This window comes from Triticum dicoccoides, chromosome 4A, assembly GCF_002162155.2.
Source record: "Triticum dicoccoides isolate Atlit2015 ecotype Zavitan chromosome 4A, WEW_v2.0, whole genome shotgun sequence".
NCBI classification, from domain to species: Eukaryota; Viridiplantae; Streptophyta; class Magnoliopsida; order Poales; family Poaceae; genus Triticum; species Triticum dicoccoides.
This window is the reverse complement of record NC_041386.1, coordinates 662585715-662597742: the sequence shown is the minus strand read 5'-3', so window position 1 is coordinate 662597742 and position 12028 is coordinate 662585715. Positions and strand designations below refer to the sequence as shown.

Here is a 12028-nt window from a genome sequence, read left to right as displayed (position 1 = left end):
CCCTGCCGATTCGGCTTGGTGTTCTTCTCCTGCTTGCGGGTTGTGTGCCACGCACTTGATTAAGCACCCCAGGTTCTCCTACTGTGCGCCCTTGGCCTTGACTTTAGGTAGCGCCTGTCGTCGGCTCGCCCCGTTCATAATCCATGCACGCGTCGACTGTCCTAGCTCCTGCTCACCATTGGTGATGCTCGAGCGTGCGGTTATGGTGTCGCACAAGGGAACACGGGATGTGGGATTGAGACAATGCTCATAAAACTCGTAGCAAGGTAAAGGTTCCTATGCCGACTCGCAGGGAGCGGAGGTGCTCACAAATGTGGATGTTGGCTCCATAGGAGTCTCAACAATGCGCTTATCACTAAGAGCAACATGAGCAAGAAGATCCTGGATATACTTCTCCAGGAAATACGGAACAATCTCAAGGTAGTAGCAAAGAGGACCAAGATCAAACATACAAAATTCATTATGACGAGCCTTCACAAATGTAATGTTCCTAAGAGTCGTCGTCGGTGATGATCGACATGTAGAAGAAGTGTTCGACCAAGAGTTAAATGGTGGACCGAAAGTGCAGGATCATGAGCACTCGCCAAAAATCAGTCGCAATCACCACTGAGACAAAGCGCTCAAACCAGGCACGAGGGTTTGCTTAGGGCCATATAGACAACGATGAAGACGACAAACCATGCCATCAGGAAGAGAACCCAGGTGGTGGTTACATGTTGGCATTCTTGACATCAAGCTGAGAGACAGACTAGCGACGAATAGAAGCCACATTGAGAAGTGCGCGAAGAGTGGTCGTGTGGGCCATATATATATATAGGAGAAGACGTCTCGTCGTAGTCATGACCATGTTGTCACCACTAAATGAGCTGTGTAACGCTCGAGAGTATCGTCAGTCTTAACCATGTAAACCCACTTACAAGTGCTGAGATGAGCACAGGGAAGAAGGGAAATGAGATTCCATGCGTGAGCGGGCAAGAGCATCAATCTTCGATGCCATCACATCCAGCCATTTGGGATGAACAACCTCACGATAAGTCGTCTGGGAAGAGCCGCACAGTAACCATAGTAGTAAATAGGCACAAGCGAGGCAGAAGCGGGTGAGCTCCAAAGCCATAAGTACGCTAGCTTTGATTTGAGATTACGATGGTGTAAATTAATCCACACTTTTTGCTTACAAACGCATAGTGTTGTAGAATATGGACATAGGTCTTGACGTCTAGGCAAACCTCCCTACGATTTCTTAAACAATATAAAGCATTATGGTGAATAGGCGTGAGAACTGAGTGTGAACCATGACAACAAAAGGCTTATAGATAAGACCTCACTACGAGAAGAAATAAAGTATATCCAGGTGTGTCGAGAGAGGTCACTAGCGGAGGCAAAGGGAGATGGGCCCTTGAGATCAGAATAAACAAGGTCGAAAGGACGCTGAGACACTGTCTCGCTATGACTAGGTACCTGGACCATGGATTAGAGACATCGTCGGAGACGGATCCAAGAAGACCATGTTGAACTAAGGATCAGCGATCACAAGCGACCCAAGGCGATGATGCCACTGCTGAAAATAGTTGGTAGACAAGGCAACAGAGGCAGAGACTGGCGCTGGCGGGAAAGGGACTTGATCCACCATCCCACGTGCATGTGCACTCTCCGTACCCTGCCGATTCGGCTTGGTGTTCTTCTCCTGCTTGCGGGTTGTGTGCCACGCACTTGATTAAGCACCCCAGGTTCTCCTACTGTGCGCCCTTGGCCTTGACTTTAGGTAGCGCCTGTCGTCGTCTCGCCCCTTTCATAATCCAGGCAGCGTCGACTGTCCTAGGTCCTGCTCACCATTGATGCTCGAGCGTGCGGTTATGGTGTCGCACAACAAGGGAACACGGGATGTGGGATCGAGACAGTGCTCATAAAACTCGTAGCAAGGTAAAGGTTCCTATGCAGACTCGCAGGGAGCGGAGGTGCTCACAAATGTGGATGTTGGCTCCATGGGAGTCTCAACAATGCGCTTATCACTAAGAGCAACATGAGCAAGAAGATCCTGGATATACTTCTCCAGGAAATACGGAACAATCTCAAGGAAGTAGCGAAGAGGACTAAGACCAAACATACAAAATTCATTATCACGAGCCTTCACAAATGTAATTTTCTTAAGAGTCGGCGCCGGTGATGATTGGCATGTAGAAGAAGTGCTCGACCACGAGTTGAATGGTGGATCGAGAGTGCAGGATTATGAGCACTCGCCAAAAACCAGTCGCAATCACCACTGAGACAAAGCGCTCAAACCAGGCACGAGGGTTTGCTTATGGCCATATAGACAACGATGAAGACGACAAACCATGCCATCAGGAAGAGAACCCAGGTGGTGGCTACATGTTGGCATTCTTGACATCAAGCTGAGAGACAGACTAGCGACGAATAGAAGCCACATTGAGAAGTGTGCGAAGAGTGGTCGTGTGGCTATATATATAGGAGAAGATGTCTCGTCGTAGTCATGACCATGTTGTCACCACTAAACGAGCTGTGTAACGCTCGAGAGTATCGTCAGTCTTAACCTTGTAAACCCACTTACAAGTGCTGAGATGAGCACATGGAAGAAGGGAAATGCGATTCCATGCATGAGCGGGCAAGAGCATCAATCTTGTGCCATCACATCCAGCCATTTGGGATGAACAACCTCACGATAAGTCGTCTCGGGAAGAGCCGCACAGTAACCATAGCAGTAAATAGGCACAAGCGGGCGAGCTCGAAAGCCATAAGTACACTAGCTTTGATTAGATATTACGATGGTGTAAATTAATCCACACCTTTTTGCTTACAAACGCATAGTGTTGTAGAATATGGACATGGGTCTTGACATCTAGGCAAACCTCCCTACGATTTCTAAAACAATATAAAGCATTATGGTGAATAGGCGTAGAGAACTGAGTGTGAACCATGACAGCAAAAGGCTTATAGATAAGACCTCACTACGAGAAGAAATAAAGTATATCCAGGTGTGTCGAGAGAGGTCACTAGCGGAGTAAACAAGGTCGAAAGGACGCTGAGACACTGTCTCGCTATGACTAGGTACCTGGACCACGGATTAGAGACATCGTCGGAGACGGATCCAAGAAGACCACGTTGAACTAAGGATCAACGATCACAAGCGACCCAAGGTGATGATGCCACTGCTGAAAATAGTTGGTAGACAAGGCAACAGAGGCAGAGACTGGCGCTGGCGGCAATGGGACTTGATCCAGCATCCCACGTGCATGTGCACTCTTCGTACCCTGCCGATTCGGCTTGGTGTTCTTCTCCTGCTTACGGGTTGTGTGCCACTCACTTGATTAAGCACACCAGGTTCTCGTACTGTGTGCCCTTGGCCGTGACTTTTGGTAGCACCTGTCGTCGGCTCGCCCCGTTCATAATCTAGGCAGCGTCGACTGTCCTAGCTCCTGCTCACCATTGGTGATGCTCGAGCGTGCGGTTATGGTGTCGCACAACAAGGGAACACGGGATGTGGGATTGAGACAATGCTCATAAAACTTGCAGCAAGGTAAAGGTTCCTATGCAGACTCGCAGCAAGGTAAAGGTTCATATACGCCTCCGATGAGTTCTCCTGGGGTCGATCTAATGTTGTCCCTGGTAATTTTGATGGAACCTGGCTTGTCAAGTTTTTCATATTGTATTGTCAGATCCGATCTCCAAGCTTGGTCAGACCAGTTGTAGTTTCCATCCCAAGCCGAGTAGATCCTCGACGAAGATAGCCTGCCGCTCTTCGCCCGATCTAGTGTCATGGTGGAGGAGGGCACGACAGGGTCTGAACCATCGAGCTCTATGTCTCGACTGATGGTTGGAGTTTTGATCTTCTCCGGTGACTCAGTTAAGTTGAGATGCCACGCAGAGGCTACGTCGGCGCTGATATGATTGTCGGCGCTTGAAGCCATCGAGTTGCTTCAATTTCCCAGAGGGACTTGTATGGGCCATCAATGTCAGAGCTAAATCCAACGAATCTTGGGTAGGGGTTCCCGATCTGGTAGTCTTGCTAGATGGTAACAAGGACACAAGGGACACAAGGTTTACCTAGGTTCAGGCCCTCTTGAAGAGGTAAAACCCTACGTCCTGCTTTGTGTGTATTGAATGTGGATGGGGTACAAGTACAGGTGATCTACCGCGAGATTGTATGTGAATGAATCTCCCCTCTACGATCGGGGTACCTAGGGCTTACACATGGTCGGCCATATCTAAAGGGCAAACGTGGCGAGGACTATCTCTACGCTTGGAGTATACAACAAGTCTTCATGTCATTCCTTCTTGAAGCTTCTGGACCATACGAACGAGGCCCACTAGTGATAGGCTTGGGAGGGGGGGGGTTGTACTCGGCCCAACCCAAAGGATGGGCAACCGACATGCCGAGCAAAACCTAATCTAGGACAGGTGGCTCAATAGTAACTCATGTGGCTCATGTGATAGAAGCATCGACTTCCACTGGTGATGTGCATATTGGCACATCGATAGCGGCTTAGATTGGTAGTGTGCCGAGGTGGACAGCAGAGCAAGAGGAGCTGCTAAAGGTGTATTCGGGGAAGTGTGTGCTGGCTCAGATTGGTACTCTGTCGAGGTGGACAACAGAGCAAGAGGAGCATCTAAAGGTGTATTCACGAAAGCGAGGTGAGGGTATTGCACATTAGGGGAAGCAACTAGATCAACCACTGGCGGAACAACAAGGTAGTACTAGTGTGATTTCCATCTCTGCGGGGATCAGGCTGAAGGATCAGTGGCCTTGAGGAGAACTACTCGAACAACAGCAGGTAGTACTAATGTGATTTCCATCTTCACTTGAAGAGTCTTCAAAACCTTTCGAGTCAAGAGAAGGGGATAACAAAGAGCGTACATCAGAGAAAGACACTGCAACAGTAGAAGATATAAGATAATTATCAAGAGAAGATGGGTTGTCAAAGGAAGATGGCACATCAAGAGAATAAAGCATTGCACAGAAAATCATAGCCCACGACAACTGACAACTGACAACGAAAGAAGCCCGGCGTCCAAGACAATGAGCGTAGATCAACAATGCAAAAGGAGTCAATGAAAATCCTATAGAAAACAAGGGCATGTAGGCCACAAAAGCTGTATAGAAAGGACCAGGACCAGAGAAAGGCTGCCAAACAAAGGTATTGTGGACTCGCATGGCATCAGAAACACAAAATATCAATGGATTTGGTGGATGCAGTGAAAAATGTAGAAAACTAGAAAACATAAACTAGGCGACGGCTAAAAGGCCAAGGGTGGTGGCAGCGGAAGAAACATGAATCTTTTTTTCATGCATTGATACTACAAAAGATACTAGGTAGTAGCAGCCGATCAGCAACTGCACACGTGCCCAAAAAGAAGCCAAAGCAGTGCAGCTATAGTAGAAGAGTAGCGTACTAGCAGCAGGAGAGCAAGCGTGCCAGTAGTAAGAAGCAAAGGGCAGCGACACAACAGCCATATGTGCAGCAGAGCAACCAGCCAAGAACAACGCATAAGAATGGAGTAGCACATGCAGCTGGAGCAATATGGCGGGAGGCAGAGCTTGGTGCAGAGAGTTAAAGCCTCGGAGGTCTCATGTTGCTGGCAGGCAAGAGGCGTCCCGGCTGCCGCATAGAGGTAGCGGTGTGGGCAACACACATCTACAGAGGAGCAGTAACGACTGCAGCTGAGCATGCAGGGGAGCAACTGGCGGGAGGCACAATCTGGATGGAGCTTCTATGGGAGAACACAACCATAGGAGATTGGAAGGTAGGGGCGGCGGCGGACGACGCGACCTGTAAGACGGCCAGAGGCTGCCAGCATAGGTCGGGTGGGAGAGGCATGATCCAGCGGGAGAGACCTGCGGCAGGGTAGTTGACTTCCAGCGAGGGAGACCTATGGGTGGGCATGATCCAGCGGGCAGCCTGGAGGTTGGGCCTGTTGATGGAGCCGGATGAATCATTTCGGGAGGCAGCTGCAACGGGAGAGTAGCACAGCTAGGAGAAGACATCGATGTGAATTAGATTGGGAGGGTGAGTTGCAGCGCCCAAGAAAATCCCTAAACCTTGGCTCATGATACCATGTTATGATGTAACTTATCTCTGTTGCAAGGCCCAACAAGCATACATATCCTAATAATGACAGCAGGACTTGAGATGCAAGGAAAGGAAACATAGCCTAATAAGGACTCCAGGACCAATTACTAATACTTCCTAACAAAAACTATGTTCCCTATGAAGCATTATCTTCGGCCAACAAAGTGTTTGTTGCCTCTCTTTACTCTATGTCAATTTCGACTGACTGGAAGAAGGCAAAGGAGGACTCAAAGTGGCGTGTGGCCATGGTGAAAGAGCCGAAGGCTTTGTGTAAGAATAAGACATGGGTACTAACACCCTTTTCAACAGGAAAGAAAGCAGTCAGCTGCAAGTGGGTATATCTGCACTATGAAGCAGAATGCAGAAGGAAAGGGTGAAAGGTACAAAGCGAGGCTTGTGGCGAGGGGTTACAACCAGACATGCGACATTGACTACGATGAGACCTTTGCTCCAGTAGCAAAGGTGAACACCGTGAGGATTCTGATCTGATATGCAGCAAATTTCGGGTGGCATTTACACCAACTTGATGTGAAGAATGTCTTCTTGCATGGGGACTTGCAGGAGGAGGTATACATGGAGATTCCACGTGGGTTTTCGACTTCTGAGAGAGACTGCTGGCAAGGTATGCAGGCTAAATAAAGCTTTTTACAGACCGAAGTAGTCTCCAAGAGCTTGGTTTGACAAGTTTAGACGGACGGTGTGTGACATGGAGTATGGACAATGAAATGGTGACCATACATTGTTTTATAGACACTCTAAAGGGGCAGTGACCATCCTCGCAGTTTATGATGATGATATCATTATCGCCCGCGAAGATGACATAGAGATAGCAAGGTTAAAGGGGTGCCTAAGTAAGGCATTTGAAGTTAAAGATCTTGGTCGACTCAAGTACTTCCTTGATATAATATGTGTGTGAAGGCCTGAAAAAGGAATAGCTCTTTCTCAAAGGAATAGCTCTTTCTCAAAGAAAGTATGCCCTGGACCTCATCTATGATGTTGGCATGTTGGGTCGTCGAGCTGCTAAAACCCCAATTGATCAAAACCATAGAGTATCTGCCCAGTCTCTTGTAGTTATGGATTGTTACCTTAAATATCCGCTCCATGTAAGATTGCACTTTAGTATTGTAATAATATGTGTGTGAAGAATGATCTTATAAGATTTATACATAAATTTATTGCCATACTTATGTCGCATCATATCAATCATCCACAGTATGAATTATCATCATTGCTCTTGGTTCTTGTTAGTTGTCACATGCTTGAAAGCACTAATGATTTCCCATTAAAAAGTAGTAATATTTTCTCTTTGATGCTTATATACATGTCGCCTTAAATGATCCTAAGGATGAGATAATGATAGTTCTTGTGTGATTTCTAATTTTTAATGTTGTCGTGGTGATGGTTCAACTAAAGAAAAAGAGAAGCTGGAAGGCAACATTTGTAGAGTTTTGGATTTGTTTAGTATGTAGCGTTCAATACCAGGGGTCAACTTTGAGCCCTTATCTTTTTTGCTTTCGTGATGGATGAGGTCACACAAGGGATATACAAGGAGATATCCCATGGTGTATGCTCTTTGCGGATGATGTGGTGCTAGTCGATGATAGCCGGACAAGGGTCAATAGGAAGTTATAGCTATGGAGACAAACCTTGGAATCCAAAGGTTTCAGACTTAGTAGAACTAAAACCGAGTACATGAGATGCGGTTTCAGTAATCCTAGGCACGAGGAGGAGGTTAGCCTTGATGGGCAGGTGGTGCCTCAGAAGGACACCTTTCGATATTTGGGGTCAATGCTGTAGAAGGATGGGGATATCGATGAATATCTGAACCATCGAATCAAAGCCAGATGGATGAAGTGGTGCCAAGTTTCTGGCATTCTCTGTGACAAGAGAGTGACACAAAAGCTAAAAGGCAAGTTTTATAGGACGGCAATTCAACCTGCAATGTTGTATGGCGCTGAGTTTTGCCCGACTAAAGGGCGACATCTTCAACAGTTAGGTGTGGCGGAGATGTGCATGTTGAGATGGATGTGTGGCCACACAAAGAAGGACCGAGTCCGGAATGATGATATACGAGATAGAGTTGGGGTAGCAACAATTGAGGAGAAGCTTGTCCAACATCGTCTGAGATGGTCTAGGCATATTCAGCGCAGGCCTCCAGAAGCTCCAGTACATAGCGGATGGCTAAAGCGTGTTGATAATGTCAAGAGAGGTCGGGGTAGACTGAACTTGACATGGAAGGAGTCCGTAAAGAGAGATCTGAAGGACTGGAGTATCACCAAAGAACTAGCCATGGACATGGGTGCGTGGAAGTTTGCTATCCAGGTGACAGAACCATGAGTTGGTCGCGAGATCTTATGGGTTTCACCTCTAGCCTACCCCAGCTTGTTGTTGTTGTTGTAGCGTAGCATTCAACACCACACTCACTTAGTTTCTTTCTCAAGTGCGAGTCTTGTACACATGAATGGTCAGCTAACTAGTTGCTTGGTAGTCTAACCATGGAACTATCTAACTACATGGTACTACCACTGTACCACTTGCTTTGGTGCCCATGACATTGTGCTTGAATGTCGTGAATACACAAATTTCAGGACTGGAATTAGGGATCCAAGTTTGCCGCTCTTTATTCACTTTCTTCCTTATGTTGCTACAGGTTCGTGAGCTGACTCAGCAATTTCCTGTGACTTTGCCCCTTGCCTTAGTTATGAAGAAGTTTTTGGCAGATCGTAGTTTGGACCACCCATATTCGGGTGGTCTAAGCTCTTACTGTTTGGTATGCTGCTTTTCATGGTACTCCTGTGATTTATTTTCATGTTGATTTATGACTCTGAAAGTTTGTTTGCACCGGATACTTCTTTATGTTTACCTACATGCTCTCCGGATCATTGCTCTTGAGTTAGTAATGACTAAAATTTCTTCCTTAATTTTAGTAGGAAATTTTCTCGCTAATTTTATCAGGGTTGGTCAAAGTTGAATGTTCTATAATTTTGATGGTTTGTCTGGATTAAACCTTTCAATCAGATAATATGTACTCACAGTGATTGGTAATGTATGTCTAACAACATTGTAAGCACGAGTCCGAGCTAACTTATATTTTCTTATATATTCTCATCTTTGGATAACATAGTTGATGCTTATCGCCTGGTCTTACTTTTCATGTTAGCATATTATATTAATTAATGACTCTTGAGATGACCTGCGAAAAGAACTTCATCTTTTAATATCCTTTGCAGGTGTTGTTAACCACTCATTTTCTTCAGCATGAACATCTTGGCCGGCCTATTTACCAAGTAAGTTGCACATGTTGAATAGCATAGCTCAGTTGGGATCTACACTTTTTTACCTTAATCACTATATCCTGTTTCTGTGAGATATTTGTTTCTGTATAATATATTCTATTTTAATGATCGGCTCATATGTATGTAGATATTATTTAGCCAGCTTTGAATTTCAAACTTCAGTAGTAGCAATGGAAAAATAAAAATTTATCCCTTGCCCCTCTTCTTAGCAAGTTTATATTTTTATTGTAAATTGCCACTAATGCTATATTTTTGCTGTTTTGTGTTTGGCAGAATCTAGGGAGCCTTTTGATGGATTTCCTGTAATTATTTTGGGTAAGTGAGTATGTATGAACACTTCATTGTTTAAAACACAAGGGAAAAGATGAGTGCCGCTTGATGTGGAAAAAGCGTGTAAAGTATGCTAGAATGACTATAGGACCCTTGTGTATGGTTTCTCTTTTTTCGACAGCTAAATTAGCAATATATTGGTGCATCTGACTTCTAACCGCTTTCAAACATTCTGGATGACAGGAATGTATTTGATTCACGTCATAAGCGTATTTCCATCCAAGGAAGAGGAATTTGTTTGAACCGAGAAAGAGGGCACAGGTAATAAAAGTCGATGTCAGTAATACATTGTTTCTTTCTGTCACCTTCTGTCTATGGTATTTTTCCATACTGTTGATTTTGCAGCATTGATCCAATTCACATCGACGATCCTCTTTGCCCTGCTAACAATGTGGGACGGAATTGTTTCCGGGTCCACCAGTGCATCAGAGTTGGCTCAAATTATCTTTTCTGGACTGGTTGAATCCTTCTGTTGTTGTCTAGAGCTTTTGGAGTTGTGGCAATGCTGTGATTATGCTCTTTTATATGGTAATTTGTTTGACCGGACAATCTTGGTATTGAAATTTAGTCTTTGTGCGGTACTAGTACCAATGCATTCTTTGTTAGGCCTTTGAAGATATAAATATTCGTCTGGCAAATCACGGATCAGCAAGTGTTACTGGTATTTTCTGATGCTTTTCATGGCAGGCTTTCGCTGTTCTAGAGAACGAGCTACTGCAGTTCACTGCAGAATATAACATGCCCGCATCATCATTCAGCCTGCTGAAGAAAATAATTCCAAGCATTGATTCCAATGAGTTGTACCAGTAAAAAGAACCTATGATTCCACGAGTTGCAGGAACTGTTGAGTTGGAATGGCCTCCTCTGTGTTCTAGACACTGAGTTACTACTGCAGCTGGTGGAAAAGGAGGTCAGTAGAGATTAATTTCCTAGCTGGTCTTAGTTCTGAGTTACTTTCTTTTCTCTGGTGTATTCCCTCCTAAACGATCTTATATTAGTTTATAGAGGGAGTACATTTTAGTAGTACTCCTGTCAGTTTTTAACGCTCGTAGTGCGGAAAACATTGGTAGAAAACTGTTCATATTCAAGTCTTCTATTTACTGCAGGCTTGTTCTAATGTATGATGCCAGCTGCCCTCCTCTCGCCTCTGGCTGCTGAGAACCCGAGACTGTTAATTGATGTTTTAGGCTTGAACTGGACGATTCGAAAGCTAGATGGGGGTGCACTCTGCACACATAAGGTATTGTACCTGTCACTTCAGTAACACGATCTTATCTTATCACTTTGAAAGTATGTAAATCTCATCCACTTGATACCATAAACTATTATAGATTAGCCAAGAGAGGGTGGCCAAATTGTGGTCTGTGTTTACTTTGCAAGAGGGTGCAAGAAAGCGGGTCACACCTATTCTTTAAGTGCCGCTACACTCTTAAGGCTGTAGGCCTTGGTCATTGAAAAAATTCACATCTTCAAGTTGGACACCTCTTCGTGGCACTTGATGGACTCCATCGACGCTTGGTGGGCAAGCACTTGTGACGCCGGCACGCCAAACCGACAAGCCAAAGCCTCCCTCACCATGCTTGTGTGGTGTACAATTTTGAATGAGCGAAATGCAAGTGTTTAGGTTTAAAAGCGCTCCACCGACTATCTTGCTTAACACCATCTTGACTGAATCCAACCTTTGGGTCACCGCCGGTGCTAAAAAATTAGGGTCTTTTATATCGCGAGAGTAATAATTCATGTGGTGTTGTGGGTGAAATCGTAACAAACTCTATTCTCGCTTATTTAATAGAGGAGGCAAAGCTTTTGCCTTTGTTTCAAAGAAAATAAAAATAAACTATAGATCCTTAACCTCTTGATGGTGGTATGTGCTGCCAAGGATGTGAAAGTGGACTCGCCTAATGATGTGTGATGCCAGATGTATAAGGTCACGGAGGAGCAGTACAAGCAGGCCCACGCAGAACTCTTGACCCGGAGGAGCACACAGGATCAAAGAAGTTAGGCAGTTCGTATGTAGGAATGTAATATGACCAATGTAATTTATTTTGTAATTGCAACAAAAAATTGCTTGTATGTTGATATTTACTTGTTTGAACTTTAAGTATAGCATTGAGGTATACATACAAGTTCTATACAATGTATGTGCAAAATCATATTGTTGCTAAATTTTGCACTAGTATATGATTGTTCTTGTATATTGTTGAATCGTGTAAGTTATATAAAATTGCTAGCATTTTTTGTCATCATTTGCTTTGACTTTTTTCTTTATCTTATTTTTCTTTATCATTGTCGTTAAATCATTCTAGCTTAGATTTTTTA

The 12028-nt window shown here is 44.8% G+C and overlaps 1 long non-coding RNA gene across 1 annotated transcript in view; it reads left to right on the top strand.

Moving 5' to 3' along the window:
• The window catches only part of LOC119287813, a 34201-nt gene extending 22380 nt beyond the window's left edge, over positions 1 to 11821 (top strand). Inside the window, exons 5-11 of the long non-coding RNA XR_005140963.1 lie at positions 8734 to 8853; positions 9314 to 9370; positions 9653 to 9694; positions 9893 to 10237; positions 10397 to 10619; positions 10816 to 10949; positions 11628 to 11821. This is a non-coding gene — a long non-coding RNA (uncharacterized LOC119287813). The remainder of the gene's footprint in view (positions 1 to 8733; positions 8854 to 9313; positions 9371 to 9652; positions 9695 to 9892; positions 10238 to 10396; positions 10620 to 10815; positions 10950 to 11627) is intronic.
• The last annotated feature ends 207 nt before the right edge of the window (positions 11822 to 12028 follow it).